General features: G+C 34.0%; 1 protein-coding gene and 1 pseudogene across 7 annotated transcripts in view; one reads left to right on the top strand and one right to left on the bottom strand.

Moving 5' to 3' along the window:
• The window catches only part of ADGRL3 (adhesion G protein-coupled receptor L3), an 858,314-nt gene that overhangs the window by 364,928 nt on the left and 476,325 nt on the right, over positions 1–17,061 (bottom strand). The window lies entirely within an intron of this gene.
• On the top strand, positions 11,799–12,636 carry LOC132366486 (GTP-binding nuclear protein Ran-like; annotated as a pseudogene).

Genomic DNA, 17,061 nt, shown 5'->3' on the forward strand with positions numbered 1-17,061 from the left:
AACCTTGTTACTTCTTTAATTTACTACCCTAAGCCCAAACTCCGTTTAGATTCTTCACTGATTAAGCACCCAAAGGCTATGTTTCTTTGTCCTGTCCACTCTTCACAAATGTATTGTTTCTTTGTCTAAAAAGTATAAAAGCTTCCTGCTTTGGCCACTTCTTAGGTCCTATATCTATGAGACCTCCACACACATAAATTAAAATGTATTTCTTTTTCTCCTATTAAAAAAAAAAAAAAAATCAAGCTGAAGAAAGCTGACATGACCAGTACTTTCTTGCCAAATTTTCAAAAATTTAATTAGACATTTGACTTTAAGAAGGCAATGTTAAAAACTAAATAAACTTTATCCTTTTAACCTTATTGACTGACCAAAGTAACATGAAAACATCAATACTTCATCTGCAGTGAGAACTCATATTGGATGAACTTTGTCTCTGTCAAGGATATGACTACTTATGGAGGTGATGGAGCCAGACTTAAAATCAAATTACTCTGATATGACAGCTTAATCTCAGACTTAACATAATCTTTATTCTACCACTTTGAACCTTCTTGGTGATTTAGTAATACTCAATTTAAGGGTATAACATTATAAGCTTTAGGCATGCCAGTTAGAATTCTGGCATGCTAAATCTTTGGTTTGCCTAAAACTCTCATAAAAAATAGAATACAATTTGGTTGGAGCTAAAGTGATCCATTTCCTTTGACGCTTTAGAAAAGTGAACATGGCAGTTTAAAGGTTAATCTGGTTACTTTATGTAAGGAACTAAATAAACAGTGGTAATATTGAGTTAAAGTATGATAATAGAAGAGCGCAAAACAAAAGGGTACATTTTCTGTTATTATTCCAATTATTGCTTTTCTTTTCACAAAAGTGAAGATCACTAAGCCTCACAAGACTAAGAATGAAAGAAAAAAAAAACTGTCCTTAACTTTAAGTACTTTCGTTCATGGATTTTGGCATTTTCCCCTGAGTTCTAAATTACTTTCACACAGGGACATTTTATAAAAAATGAAATTATACAATAATTTCTGGACACGAAGAAATCGCTAAGGAGCAAAAGGATTGGAGCATGTTAATTTTCAAGAAAATAACTCACATTTTTCCATGAGTAGTCAAGAACACACTGAAGCTACCCACTACATGTTTGTGGAAGGATTAGGGTCATTGAATTCTTCAAAGTATAAGAAATTCAACAAAGTAAAATAATAATTGTAGTATGAGATTGAATTGGCGACGGTTCTTCAAATTTTAAAGACAGTTCTCCGTGTGTGTGTGTGAGAGAGAGACAGATAGACAGACAGACCGAATGACTAACAGTCAGATAGAAGGCAAACAAAACTCAACCAGTACCTTGATTGTATAGTTCTTTATATGGCGTTTGAAAAATAGAGAGGGACAAAAGAAGCGTAGAGACGAGGGAAGGAAAGGAATGCCAAAACAAATTAAGAAAGAAAACTGAGAGGATGGAATTAGATATTACATAAAAGATAATATTTTCACATAAGTCACATAAGTCAGAGGAAGAGCTTAGTAAAGGAGGAGATAGTAAATGGTCACAACTACTGTGGAGATATTGAAGAATAAGTTCTGAGAAAATAAAGTTTGACTCAAAAGAAAGTTTCAGATGGTTTTTGATAAAATGTTACCAGTAAATTGGTGGAGGAAAAAGATGGCGAGGAGGTAGCTGCTAAATGCTTAAGGAATATCATTAAGTTAAGAAACAAAAACAAAAACAAAACCTCCCAGTCTTGTGCCACTACAGAAATTAGTTCACATGTGTAGTAGTCCCTCTGTTTCTGAGTAGTTCAAAGTTATTGTGGTTCTCTTACCAGAGGTATTTTGATTAAGGTAGTTGCACTACCTGTGACAGATAATTCTAAAGTTTATTTAATGAAAACTCTCCAAATCAAGTGACTATACAGATTCATAGGACACATGCCTCAAACTTTAGCAAAGGCTAAGATTTGTCAGTGGTGTTGGGTCAGTCATTTTGGTGGAGAATTAAAGGTCACAGGTTCAATCCCATTCAACTTGACTCTATACCTTGAACCATTAACTTCAGTCAGCAGACAGGTGCTCTTGTGTCAAGTGGCAAGTGTCCCACTGCTGTTTGAAAAGTAAGATAACACAAATGATTCTTAGTAAACCAACCGAGATCATCTTACTGGTAAAGATCATTCATCTTATCACATACGAAGCAAAATAAAAATTTCCATCAATAGGGGAATGACTGAATACATCGTCTACATCAACCCATGAAATATTATAAAGCCCTTAAAAAGAATCAAAGTTATACTAGTTGACTCTGGCTAACTTCACAAGATATCATATAATGAGAAAAGCAAGATGCATGTATGATATGATCCCATTTTTGTAAAGACACATACACACACACCCAGACACACACATATATAAATCTATATTCATGTAAAAATCTCCAAAGGATACCTGAGTATAGGAAGAACTGTCAAGAACATACACTAAATTGTATGTTTATATATATGTGTGTGCTTATATATGTGTGTGTGTATTAAACACTCTAAGATATTCTTTCTCAATCATTTCCTGGGCCGTCAGCTTCTAAGTCACTCCAGTTTCCATTCCAATCAGAGAAAGAGCTGCTAAATGTTTAATGAACTATTTGCATCAAATGGTTACCTGGCAACCATCACTAATATAAAATTGGGCTTGAGTTTATGTAAAAGTCTACAATCTACTGAAAGGATTCGAAGATAGATGAATACTAGTCCATGTCAGAATTTTAACTCTTAAAAACACACACAGGTGGGCTCTCAAGAGCCTAAATCGGGAATGTGCAATATTATTTATAGCTTGGTATTCAGAATTTCATTATTTACTGTTTTCAACAACAGACTAAACACTCTATCCATATTGTATGAAAGACTAAAATAATAATACCAAACTTTTATCAAGCACTAATTACATGCTACAACTATTTTAATTCTGTTGTGTGTATTAGTTATTTGGAGAGTCAAAATAACTTTGATGTAGTGCTTACACTGAAGAGATAAATCATATTTCTAAAGCATTAGATTCATTTGGAAATTTCTGGTACACAATGAGACTCTTCGTCTCTATTATCCGTCAATGAGGCAAAAAAGATCCTGGCTTTCCCTTACTTAGGTAAAATAAAATGGCCTTTGTAGGTTGATCCCTATTAGCTCTGAATCTTGAGCACTTTTAGAACCAATGATAAATGGGATTTTTAGTGAACAGCTCCTCCAGTGTTCAAGCTACTGCCTGATGATAAAGATAAGGTATTTCAACATTTTAGAAAATACCATCTGATACCCCCAAGAAGCAGCAGCTGGTGAGATTCAGTCAAGTAATATAACTCATCATAAACTCTTGAATTTTGTATTAGAAACAGTGTTAATCACAAATGTAGGCCATCATTGATAAATGACAGAAGGATTGCCAGTCCTAAAGACAAAGAATAGCTTATGTTTTTCACTTTACACTTATCACTCACTCTTAAAAAGAATAACACATGCCATCTGTTGCAGGGCAGTCATTCATAATTTATGAGATCTGAGCTTGATATTTGAAAACATTTAATATGAGTATTAGTGAGTGCATGATAAAGTAGAATCAGGAATTCTTAGAGCTTTGCCTTGATAATCTCCCCAATAATATTCTTTTACTAGGCAAGCATTTTTCTTGAAGTTAAGCCTCGATGAGTCTGGGTAGATAGCTCGATAAGTAACAGACTAGGATAAAACCAAAATATGGCCATAAGAACAATTTCTGTTAGATTCTGATACACACAAGTAGCCAGCTACCAGTTCTATTGGTGCTTGAGCAATCAGAATGAATACAGAAGTAAAAAAAAGAAAGCATTGTTGTAGAAATAAATGCATTTTATTTCCAACAAATTTGAATATGATCTTCCTTCTGGGCCTTTCCTGTTATCTTGATAAACTTAACAGCAAAGAGTTCTCTAAGTGTAAGAAGAATAGGGGAGAGAGCAAGTCAAGGAAAATCACATTAAAGGAAATCCTGTGTTCTGCCTTTTGAGAGATATGCATTCTTCTATTTTCTCCATAAGTACATTAGCCGGGTTTTTTGTTTGTTTGTTTTTAACTGCAGACGGTTTTTAGCAACTATGAAATCTCAATGTAACTGAGTACTGAACTTATTTCAAGCTGCTTTAAAAACTAAAACGAGAAAGAATTTGCCACAGAAATTTGGATACATATCCGACAAAGGCTTCCAAAAGTAAATAGCTTATAGTGAACATAAAAGTAAATTGCACACCCCAAAAATGTTCACTTATTGGCTTTCTCCAGGCAATTTTGAAATAAATTTATGAGAAAGGCCATGAGGCTTGAAATCTAGCTATATGCACAGAAAAGACTGTTCTTTCATAATATTGAGAAAGTTGGGTTTTTTGATAACTCAATATGCTATTGTATGTATGTAATTGTATTAATTACAGGCTATATTGAAGGCAAACAAAGACAAAATAATCCAGTAGTCACATGAGGGCCATTTTGAATTTTGAAATCTTCCTGGAAGAATGTGAATTAAAATGAGGAACTGAATTAGAATGACAAATATCAACTAAAGGGGATATATTTGAATCTTTTATATTTTTGAGAGTATGCCTTAATCACTGCTTCTGTCTCTAGGTTATAGAAACCTATTCTGAAATTTAAAGAAACAGAGTAGGATGATGGACTGACAACTCAACTTACAATTGGGTGTCATTGAGTTATAACTATATAATCATTAACTATTTCACTTATTCTGAGTCTTAGGTTATTCACCTACAAAAAACACTAACAGATAGGTTTAGATTTCTTTATGATTAAATTCCACTGTTATCACCTAGATCCAGTATGTGAAAACTCATATAATAAAGGCTGAACCAATATTTGTTGAATGAAATAAATGAACATGGCCAGGCTCAACCTGGAGGTATTTGAGGACATTGACACCTCTTTATCTATTGTTATCTATGGGGAGAAATGGGTCTGGAGGTAAATAACCTAGTACTAAAAGCTAACACTAGTGAGGAAAGTATGAAACTAAAAGATGCAATGCTCAAACTCCATAGCAAGCTTGGGTGTGATTCATGCAGTTTCTAGCACCAACAGGTTAAGTTCGAAGGGGATGCAGAGCAGGAAATATGTGATAAAAGAACCCACAGAGACAACTGAGCTGAGGGTAGATTCAGAAAATCTGCTTGCTTGATGTGTCTTAGTATCACTTTTAGGTTAAAGAGAGCAACCCTGTAAAAGAGAACTGGTTCAAGAACTAAATCAGATGACAGATGCCTTTGTAACTAGCTCTGAGAAAGACTAAAAATCCAGAGGTGATCTGAAATAAAAAGTGAGGAACTAAGACAAAAGTCTTGTCTGTGAAATTATACCAATAGTCAAGAGCAATAGAGAAGGCTATAACTCTATGATGCCTGGGGCTCCCTGGGATAAGTTAAGAGCATAACATAATTCTAAGCCCCAGTACATGATAGCATTGATCGTCAAAAAACTACAGAAATAGATGAGATGCCAGAGCCATATTAATTTTACTAGCTATGATATACTGAGAATTTCTAACATGGCCATCACTGTACAACCTTTTTACATATATTTTATTTTAATTTTCATAGACACTGTGTGAATTGATTATCATCCTTATTTTCTATGTGAAGAGACTCATTCACAGAGGAGTAAAACAACTTCACTAGAAAACAGCTACTAATTAGCAAAATCAGAACATAAATTCTAAGGTTCTTACTCTTAACCACTACGTTATGCTCTTGTGCTTGAGAGAACTGGTAAGGCAAAAATAGGGAAAATGTGACAGGACCTGCCACCTGCCTAAGTAATAATTAGAAATACATCATTGCCATGAAGAATACCTGAAAACAGCCACTTCTTTTGTCTCCATATCACTTACTATTCTATTCTGCATTGGTTTCTGTTTTAATTGAAGTAGAAAGCAGTTAGCACAGAGAGGAGGAAATATATTTATAAAATATATTAATAAAAACTAAGCTGTAAGGCCAGACACCATCAAACTCTTAGAGGAAAACACAGGCAGAACACTCTATGACATAAATCACAGCAAGATCCTTTTTGATCCACCTCCTAGAGAAATGGAAATAAAAACAAAAATAAATAAATGGGACCTAATGAAACTTAAAAGCTTTTGCACAGCAAAGGAAACCATAAACAAGACGAAAAGACAACCCTCAGAATGGGAGAAAATATTTGCAAATGAAGCAACTGACAAAGGATTAATCTCCAAACCATACAAGCAACTCATGCAGCTCAATATCAAAAAAACAAACAACCCAATCCAAAAATGGGCAGAAGACCTAAATATACATTTCTCCAAAGAAGATATACAGATTGCCAACAGACACATGAAAGAATGCTCAACATCATTAATCATTAGAGAAATGCAAATCAAAACTACAATGAGGTAAAACCTCTCACCGGTCAGAATGGCCATCATCAAAAAATCTACAAACAATAAATGCTGGAGAGGGTGTGGAGAAAAGGGAACCCTCTTGCACTGTTGGTGGGAATGTAAATTGATAGAGCCACTATGGAGAACAGTATGGTGGTTCCTTAAAAAACTAAAAATAGAACTACCAAACGACCCAGCAATCCCACTCCTGGGCATATACCCTGAGAAAACCATAATTCAAAAAGAGTCATGTACCACAATGTTCATTGCAGCTCTATTTACAATAGCCAGGACATGGAAGCAACCTAAGTTTCCATCAACAGATGAACGGATAAAGAAGATGTGGCACATATATACAATGGAATATTACTCAGCCATAAAAAGGAATGAAACTGAGTTATTTGTAGTGAGGTGGATAGACCTAGAGACTGTTATACAGAAGAGTGAAGTAAGTCAGAAAGAGAAAAACTAATACCATATGCTAACACATATATATGGAATCTAAAAAAAAAAGAAAATGGTCAGAAGAACCTAGGAGCAAGACAGGAATAAAGATGCAGACTTACTAGAGAATGGACTTGAGGATACAGGGAGGGGGAAGGGTAAGTTCGGACAAAGTGAGAGAGTGGCATGGACATATATACACTACCAAACGTAAAATAGATAGCTAGTGGGAAGCAGCCACATAGCACAGGAAGATCAGCTCAGTGCTTTGTGACCACCTAGAGAGATGGGATAGGGAGGGTGGGAGGGAGGGAGATGCAAGAGAGAAGAGATATGGGGACATATGTATATGTATAACTGATTCACTTTTTTATAAGGCAGAAACTGACACACCATTGTAAAGCAATTATACTCTAATAAAGATGTTAAAAAATTAAAAAAAAAAACAAAACAAACAAAAAAACTAAGCAATATTAGTTCCTTCCCTGTCTGATTCTATGTTGATATGATTACTCTGAGCATTACAGAATACTGAGAAGATTATGGTTTCCTGGAAGCTAGAAAACAGTCATATTTATACTATGGGGGGCATGTAGACATTGTGCAATGTTTTAAAAAACAAGTAGGTTTTCATTAAGGGCTGATAAAACTATATTAAATTAGTACATACAGAGTAGAATTGGAAGTCCATAAATATGGATTTAATTCAAGTATTACAAGTCAGTTATTGTGAATATTTCCTGTTTGTTTAAAGTATAAGAAAATTTAAACAGAAATTCATTACATTTATTCATCCTGTCCATCTAGCTCATATATTTATAATCAACCACTTATTTACCCATTCACTATTTCTGCTGCCTCATATAAATAGTAGATAGGTGTAATACAGTAAAACTGATTTTGCTAAACACTAACTTGACTTCAGTTTGCCTTGGGTTTTGTATATTTATAGAATTAAAATGACTTTTGTCTATAACAGCATGCTGTGCATCCCATGTCCAGCCATGACAGGGAAGGTTTCTATGTTTACATTTTAAAAATATTGTTACAGAAATACACCATAATCTTTATTTAGAAAACAAAACTATGCCTTTACTACTCCATGTCCTAAGTAAAAAAATGAATTTTTAAACTATATTAATCATTTCAGAAAAAAATATTATAGCAGGTTGTATTAGTATTCTACTGCTGCTATAAAAAATTACCACAAACTTAGTGGTTTTAAACAACACAAATTGTCAGAAGTTCAAAATGGGTCTTAAGGGCTAAAATTAAGAGGTCAGCAGAGTTGTGCTCATTCTGGATGCTCTAGGGAACATTTATGTTCTTGCTCTTTCCAGCTTCTCAGAGGATACCTGAATTCCTTGGCTAGTGGCCCCTTCCTCCATCTTCAATGTTCATCACTCTAATCTCTGTTTCTGTTGTCATATCTCCTGTTTCGAACATTAACCTCTTGCCTCCTTTTTATAAGGATATTTATGATTAGATTGGGTCTCCATGGATAATCCAGGATAATCTCCCCAACTCAAGATCCTTAATGCAATCAAATCTGCAAAGTCTCTTTGCTATTTATAATAACATATTATGGATTTCTTTGAGGGACCGTTATTGAATCTACCATATAAGTATTTAATTGTGTAAAAGAATTTGGGTTTTATAGCAGGATTTTGAAAAAATTTAAGCAATTTAAAAAATTGACAACATTCACAGGAATTGTGATCTCCTACCATTTGAGAAATTCCTCAGAAATAAAACAAAAACATTAAAGTTTATGTAGATTTTTCCCTTTACTAACTAATCATTTTAATGAACTACTATTATGTTAAAATTGAAAAATTTGAATGAAGTACTTTCTAAGCAAATTGATTACTTTTTTCTAGTTTCATAAGATTAATGATTAGAATACAAGAAAATTAACAATGCTCTTTCATAATATTTCAATTGACTTTACAAGAATTTAGAAAAATTTTATCTGGAAAATTAACTCTTTAGATCTCATACATCAAGTTTGCTATAAGATCTTTTTAGCAATAAACACTTTGGGGAAAAAAAAAAAAAAACCCTCACCTTCACGTTTTCACTACTTCTCTTCTCATACATATGCAGTATATTTTAAAAACAAAGTGTTATATTCCATGTCTCTTTAAACCTCACATGTTTATGCTATTCAATTTGAGGATCTTATAAAAATTTATTTGAATTAAGTTTAAGTGCATTAGTTCTATAATCTTACTATTTCAAATAAAGCTAGTAAGCATGGGTAAACTAATCCCCCAACTTTATTTATGTCTGTAATAACATTTTACTTCCTAAATCAAATATTTTCCTAACTTTGCCAATCCAATTAATTTTTTAATACTCTCAATTCATCTTGTTTCCTTACAATTAGCATCATGTGTACACTTACATATTATTAATCCACTATAAATACATCTATTTATTCTATCTAGCTGTTGATGCCATTTGATATTTGGTTTATTTGATATAAGTTTACCTTTATGTTATTGTAGAATGTAATATTTTCAAAAATATATATTTTAAAGGAAATATCACTTTATTAAATTTCATTCTGCAAACATATTTTGATTCTTAATAAATCCTAGAAACTTGAAAGAAATTGCTGCTTCATTATTAATGGTATTAATAGTACTAATTGCTGGTTGGTATGTCTCCAAGTCACCCTCCCCCATGTTGACGGCAATCACACTGACTTTATATCAGGTATTAGGACAAGCCAACCTCTTCCCAGCCTCACGCTTTTTGGAACTAATGATCTCTCTGCTTTGAAAGCTCTTTCCCAGGATCTTTGCCTGACTGTCTCATTCTCATTCTTCAGGTTTCAAATACCCTCTCTTGAGAGCAGTCTTTTATCACACCTATATAAGCTAGCCCTTTTATTGTTTTCTATTGTACAACTGTGTTTATTTTCTTCTTGCATTTTATCATTTATGATTATATGTATTGGTTCATGTGTTTATTATTTGCCTTATCCACGGAACCACCAGATCCATAAGGCCGAACTCTACTTTTCCCCAGCACTTAACACACTGATTAACCCATAATACGTACTGATAAACTTCTATTGGTAGAATTATTTTTGGTGCAAGAACTTAATACTATATATTTTGAAAATAAAAAAATATATATATAGTAACTATTTAGAGTGCTTTTACACCTATTAGCATTGATTAGATACAAACTAGATACAACTAGATACAACTCTAGAACAAGAGTTGCAAATTTAAGTATATTCAGAAGCCAGGAGATATTTTAAAAGAGTATAATGAACCAGGTACAATAAAATAAGTAACGGAAATTACAGGAAATAGCAAAGAATAGACCCTATTTAAAAGGTGCAGCACCTACTCAGCTCTAGTCTATTGTTGCCCAAGGGAATACAGGTCCAGTGTTTCTCCAGACTTCAGGTTAAATCTGAGTTTTAGGGATTTGGGAGACCTAAGGAAACCCTCTGCAGGCTGAATCTGGTCCAGGACCACTAACCTGCAGCCCTTGCTCAAAAGTCTACTGAGGGATCTGTTTCTTTCTAATTATATATAGGCTTTTTGCCAGCCCCATTCTCATTCCTTGGAAACAACTGAATTTCATGCAGTCCTGATGTCCTAGTCTAGATCATTACAGGACTTAGATCAGATGGACCATTTTGGTAACTGATTCATCCAAACGCAGAGTACTTAAGAGACTGTCCACTAACTCTTGCTCTCTGGATCACTGGATCTTATTTTTTCAGACCTGTTTTTCACCTTTCTTCTTTTGATTCTGGAACTATTACTTTGTATTTCCCACCCTCCCTCCTGCCACAAAAGGCTTCATTTTTCAACTTAAATTAGTCAAAATTGGTTTTTGCAGATTTGCAAACAAGTATTTCTTATTAATGTATTAGTTAATTACATTAAAAATAGTTTATCTTTGTGCTCCACACTGTGATGGGTATTAGGGCTCAGAAGAATCCCAGCATACAGGTAAGTCATGATTTCTACCCTGCTCATCTATGGGTTCATCTCCTGTCACTCTTGTGTTTTGTTTTTCATGCAAACACCAAACTGTTTTGGTTTTATATTCACGATAACAGTTACTTATCTTACATTGTCTCATCTGCCAAAAATGATTGCCCTTCTCTTTAAAGTCTACTCATTCTTTAAGATTCAGCTCAAGAGTCATCTCCTCTAGAAAACCTTCCCTGAAGATATACACTCCCACACACCCCCTACAAACATCAGCCGCTATGGGATGGGCATGTCTTCTAGGTGCACTGCTAACATGAAGTGCTTAGTTGCTTTGCTGAACTAGGAACAGTGTAACTTTGGGGACCTTGAGCCTTATTTGGCTAAATTCCTCTATGGCAGAATTTTTATCCTAGCATTCTACCTAGTGTTTAGCATAGTGCCTGGTCTGCAATAGACGTTGTGTGATGAAAGGAAGATAAAAGAGGGAGGTCTTGAAAGCAAATGATATAATCTAGCTGAGAATAATTTCCATAAACATATGAAGCAGCTAGACAAGAATAGGAGAGAATTTAGGGTGAGAACTTCTAAGAAAGTATGTAGTCCACCTACGCTTCCTGTTTTCCAAACTTATAATAGCAATTTTTATGAATATTTCATATTTGGGACATACAATAAAAGTTTAAATTAACTATTAAGTAATTACTGATTCACTTGCAAAAGTTTTATGAATTCTATGTTAGGTGCAAGATACTGTCAAGTAGAAACTATTTAAGAAAGAAACTGGCCCCCGGCCTCTGCGCTGAGCGGGCCTCCGCTCTGTCCGGTCTGCACTTGGAGCAGGCGTGAGCCGGGCCCTGGGGACCGGGGGAGCCGGGCGGAGAAGCAGCGCCCCAGACGCCGTCGCCATGGCGCGCCCTTGCAGCCCCCACCCGCGTTAACATCACGATGGCTGCCCAAGGAGAACCCCAACTTCAGTTCAAACTTACATTGTTTGGTGATGGTGGTACTGGTAAAACTACATTTGTGAAACGTCACCTGATTGGTGAATTTGAGTAGAAGTATGTAGCAACCTTGGGTGTTGAGGTCCATCCCCTTGTGTTCCATACCAACAGAGGACCTTATTAAGTTCAATGTATGGGATACAGCTGGTCAGCAGAAACTTGGTGCACTGAGAGATGGCTATTATATCCAAGCTCAAGGTACCATTATAATGTTTGATGTAACATCAAGAGTTACTTACAAGAACGTGCCTAACTGGCATAGAGATCTGGTACGAGTGTGTGAAAACACCCTCATCATGTTGTATGGCAACAAAGTGGATATTAAGGACAGAAAGGTTAAGTCAAAGTCAATTGTCTTCCACCGAAAGAAGAATCTTCAGTACTATGACATTTCTGCCAAAAGTAACTACAACTTTGAAAAGCCCTTCCTCTGGCTTGCTAGAAAACTGATGGGAGACCCTAACTTGGAGTTCATCTCCATGCCTGCTCTCGCCCCGCCAGAGGTGGTCATGGACCCAGGTGTTGGCAGCACAGTAAGAGCATGATCTAGAGGTTGCTCAGACAACTGCCCTCCCGGATGAAGATGCTGACCTGTGAGAAAGTGAAGCTGGAGCCCAGCGTCAGAAGTCTAGTTTTATTGGCAACTGTCCTGTGATATCAGTAGTGCAGTGTGTTTGCCACTTTATTATATAGCTAAGCAGAACATGTGCTTAATCTTTGGGATGCTGAAGGAGATGAATGGGCTTCGGCGTGAATGTAGCAGTTAAAAAAAAAAAAAAACCTTCATTTTTTTGGACCTGCATATTTAGGTGTTTTGGAACATAGTTGTTTCCTCCTTGAGTTCCAAATATAAGACTGCTACAGTCACATCACAGTATTCAGTGGTGGAATCTTGTTTGTTACTGTCATTCCCATTCCTTTTTGTTTAGAATCAGAATAAAGTTGTATTTCAAATATCTAAAAAGAAAAGAAAAGAACAGAAAAGAAAAAAGAAAGAAACTGTGGTGGGAAGAAAAAGGAGAAAGAAAGGAAGAATTTTACTGTTCTTGTTATAAGTATCATTCTAAAAAAGAATTTAGATAACTGACATTCCTCTTATAAAGGGACAATACTTGCTACATTATATGGAGGCATACAGAAGAATAATATGAAAAACAGATTGGTTGCTAGGAGCATTCTAGCATTCTTGAGGAATACAATTACAACATCAAACAATTTGGAAAAACTAAAATTCATATAATCTATATTTTTTTACCATAGATCTTCCCTTTGAATTAATAAGGTCTTGTGTGTAGACAAGAGTTTCTTTTGTTTATCATTTTAGCAATGAACATAATGATTTTAGAGGATTAAATTTTGACCATATTTCCTTTTTTCTTTCAAACATTCAATATGCCTTTATTGAATGTCTCCTATGTATCGGAAACTGGAAAAGGTACTGAGGCATTGGGAATCAAATTATATCTTGACATTCTGTGATATTTTTAAAATTTAACATATGGGTTAATTTCAGCATGAGTTTTAAAATGTGTAATTATTTATTTACATACTAGGAACCAAAGTGTGAACATATTAAAATATGCACTCAGTTGAATATTAGTTGCAAAATGTATTTAGTTATTTATAATTAAATATTTAAAGGCTTTTGTTCATTTTAAATGCTGAAAGATAGTACTTTTTTCTTTTAGTAAAAAAAGACAAAATAACAGGTTATATAATTAATTGTAAATATTAATTTCCAACATTACTTGTTTTGCATGTCTTTCCATAAAGACAATCACATACATAACTTCAGATGGCTAATATGAATGGTGAGAAAGTCTGTAAGTGCTATAAAATAAGATTGGTTTAACCAAACACTCATTTCTAGTGGCTCTCCAATTGTGTGCTTCCCCCATCTATTTCGAAGAAAATCTACCAGGAGAGAAGATTACTACAATAAGTAATATGTACTTTGTATTTTTAAAAAGAAGAAACAAAGAACTGAAGAGAAATGCTGGACTGTGAGAGAAGACAAACACTTTTTGAGTGTAATGTGTGTGAAACTGTATGCCTTGGAAGAAAGACAAATTATCAGCAGGATATAAAGTAAAGCTAAAGTAAAGATTTTTTGCTCAGAAGTACTCTATATAGGTGGTTAGTTGTTTTACTGTTTTCTCTCTAACACAAGTCATCCCTGTAAACTGGCTAAATGAAGGAAGCTCTACTTAAAGATGCCACAATTTCCATCCCAAATCAGGCTAGAAGTGATGGGGTGGGGTGAGAAGAAGGAAGCTGCGAAAACAAAACTGTGGCATTGGTAAATGCTGAGGTTTAACCTCTTGAATATTTGGGTCATCTCCTGGGGAGGAAATATCATGAAGGAGGAAAATCAAACCTCAAAAGAAAAGGCAAAGGCTATAAAAGTCATACTGGAACTAAGGTGTCACAGGAACAGAGAAAAGTATTGATTCAACTGTCCCCAAAACAGGGTATCTGTTGAACCCAAACAAGAAATTACAGACAGTAGAAAGAAAAGATTAAATACAACTTTAGTGATTTGGAAAAAACTGAGTACAAGACACTCAAAAAACTGAGTATAAGACAAATTCAGTAGCCTCACTAAATTGTTTAAAATTCCTAATTTTCCTTATTTTATTTCCTACTGTCATCTTTTCAAAACAAGCCACACCATTTGGTTGATTTAGGTTAAAGTCCTCTTAAAAATTTCAGTGTTCATTTATATACTGATTTACTGACTCCTAAAACTCTGCAAAAATTATTGCAAGCTTATCTTAGATGTTTTTAATTTTCCTTCTCCTGTGTGATACAATAAGCTTTGTTGAATTTTTCTATATTACCTCTTATATACTTATATATCGTTAATATTGATATGTTTTTCTATATATTTTTGTTTTTCTATATTTCTATATTTTCTTTCTATATTTTCCATGAAAAAGTATCACCTTAAAAATCAATAGTACCATAGAAACATATACACACAGAGCATATATAAAAAAAGAAAATATCAATAATATTTTTCCACATATCAATATTAAGAAAACTTTCATAACAAAGTATATCACCATATACACTGCAGTTTGTCATCTTAAATTCAAAATGAAAACGGATATTATTAAATTATATAACAAACAGAACCTAAGAGCATTTGTTGTTTGGTTGTTTATTCAGTTGTTCAGTTAGAAAATTTTCAAATATTAATATTGAACCCTAAATATGAAGTCTGTCTGCTACTAATATAAAAGGGTCTTTTAACAAGCATATTAATTAAGTACAAGGATTTTCTCCTATAATACAGGTAATTTAAACAACTTTTTAAGTTACTACTTAGATAAGAGCCTCATTCTAAATTGTCGGTGGTATTTTTATAGCACAAATTAGTCTTTGCCATAAAGCTTCATTAGGTGTTTGGGAAAATAAAAGTTGCAGTGATCCAGGTGTTTTAAGAAAAGAATGCAAACCTCTTAAAAGTAAGTAGCAAAAGAAAGAAGAAAAAGGGTCCGAGCCCTTGAAGCATTTGCTTTCACTATGTACCATTACTGTACTGATGAAAGTTAAATATTGAACACCATTGAATAACTCTTGAAAATATAAAGGGTAAGATCTATGGGGAGAACTATAGCTGCATCCTTAAGAACAGGTATTACAGACAAACTCAACTCTTGGCTCTGCCATTTCCTAGCTATTCTACATTTTACATGAAACATTTTACTTATCCTATTGAGTATGTTTCCTCTTCAGCAAAGTGCTGACACTCATACCTAACAGGGAGGAGACTATGAGAATTAAATAAAATAATGTATGTAAACATATAAGCCATGTAGTAAATGTTAATAGATGAAAGCTATTTTAATAAGTGAATATTTTCAGCATTGGAAAAATCAGTGTTTTTTTTATGCTGGAGAAAAGAAAAAGAGCTTATTATTAACTAAATCAGAACTTGTAGTAGTCCACCCCTTATCCATGGGGAGTACATTCTAAGACCCACAGTGGATTCCCGAAGCTGCAGATCGCACCAAACCCTATATACACTGTTTTTCTTCCTAGACATACATATCTATGATAAAGTTTAATTTATAAATTAGGCACAGTAAGAATATATCCAAATTTCCAGCATGACTCCTCTTGTGCTTTGGGGCCATTAAAACATGGGTTACTTGAACACAAGCACTATGATAGTGCGACAGCTGAAGTGTTACAGATGACTGACTAACAAGTGGATAGCATATATAGTGGATACACTAAACAGGGGGATGATTCACGTCTCGAGTAGGATGGCATATTTCATCATGCTACTCAGAATGGCACATGATTTAAAACTTATGAATTGTTTATTTCTGGAAAGTTCCATTTAATATTTTCAGACTGAGGTTGACCATGGATAACTGAAACCAAGGAAAGTGAAATCACAGATAACAAGGGACTACTGTACTATAGATGAGGGAAAGTCTATAAGGTGAGATCCAGAAAATTTTAATAGCTTACCTAAGCTAAAGGATCCAGAATTTTTGTTAAGTAACCAGGCTTCCTGATATCTGGCCATTTTTCTACTAAACCAGCCTACCTTTCAAATGAATCACTATAGTTTATTTTATGGTTTTTACTTTCTTTTGGATTATTTTCTTTTAAGTTCATGTTAAATTTTCTAAATGAGTTTCCAGTTACGCATTACACTTTTAACTGAAACATACTGAAGATAATTTAAACAAACGCAATTATACTATATCATATAAATTAAACTGTGTATAAACTGGCAAGTGGTTGCACCTGTGTTTATAATTCTTATTTAATGAAACAATCAGATAAATATTTTAATATAATATGAACATACTTCTAAGGCAATCAGTACATTTTCGGGATTACCAGAAACCTGAAAATATAGGATATTCAGGAATCAAATTGCCCAACTCTAAAAATTTATAAGAGAGAGGAAATCTGTGGTAAACCACATCCTTTTATACAAAAGTGTATGAGCAAGTTCTTATCTATATTGAAATGATTTAAGAAGATGATTTTTCAGAATGAGTTTGGCAGAGGAATTTGGAGTAGTTATCCTTAAAGGAATTCTGAAGAAATACAGAAAACTGAAGAAACAGCTGTGAAATTCTTTAATTTTTAAAAATTGTGAAAAAAAAATTTGACAAAACTTCTTCAGCTTTCATGTTGCAATAATATGATTGTAAGTTTCTTAAAACTGCCTTTAA

The sequence above is a fragment of the Balaenoptera ricei genome, chromosome 5, assembly GCF_028023285.1.
Source record: "Balaenoptera ricei isolate mBalRic1 chromosome 5, mBalRic1.hap2, whole genome shotgun sequence".
Taxonomy (NCBI): Eukaryota; Metazoa; Chordata; class Mammalia; order Artiodactyla; family Balaenopteridae; genus Balaenoptera; species Balaenoptera ricei.